This window comes from Haliaeetus leucocephalus, unplaced genomic scaffold (assembly GCF_000737465.1).
Source record: "Haliaeetus leucocephalus isolate CR32 unplaced genomic scaffold, Haliaeetus_leucocephalus-4.0 Scaffold605, whole genome shotgun sequence".
Lineage (NCBI taxonomy): Eukaryota > Metazoa > Chordata > Aves > Accipitriformes > Accipitridae > Haliaeetus > Haliaeetus leucocephalus.
In genome coordinates, this window is record NW_010973041.1 from 1,037,923 (window position 1) to 1,038,612 (window position 690).

Consider the following 690-nt stretch of genomic DNA (forward strand, 5'->3'; position numbering starts at 1 on the left):
AGAAGCACGCAGCAAAGGAACTGTTCCACATCCGTGCCAGGCCTGACGTGCACTCTGCGCCACCACAGGGCGTCTTCTGAAACACTGATGAGTGAAGGACAGTGGGTGGACTGCACCTCTGTGGGAAACCAGCTGGAATACCCGAGTTCTGTATTCAAACTGTAAAACACTCAACAAGGCTTACGCTGAAGGCGCAGGCCATACTTCTAAGGCAATGCTGAAAAGCCAACTTGCAGAGCAACTATGCAGGTTAACTTACATTAGTCCTCTTGCCTCGATGTTACACTTGCTGTGCTCACTGAAGTGGCTGTTCTGTTTCAACTGCTGCTATTTTGAAGCATAGGAAAAAAACCCCACCCCAACCGTTTCAGGTCCCAGAACTGACAGCCACTCCTCAGAGAATACTGGTCCCGGCCTTTTTGATGCTTTTTCCCCTCACATGTTCTCCCTCAGCCTTCCTGGCCAGGCCAGCACCGTACCGGGCTAATGGGTAATTCCACTTCCACGAAGCCCTGCCTTTGGCTCGTGCTACGTCACAGGCCTTACGCCCAACACTCTTTCCCAGTTACCTCCCTGACGACTAACAACGGGGACAAGGAGGCTGCTGGTTCTCCCGGCGCTGCCGAGGACGGGCCCCCCGCCGCGGGGGTCACCAGCCAGGCCCAGCTGGGGGCACCGGCCGCCCCTCAG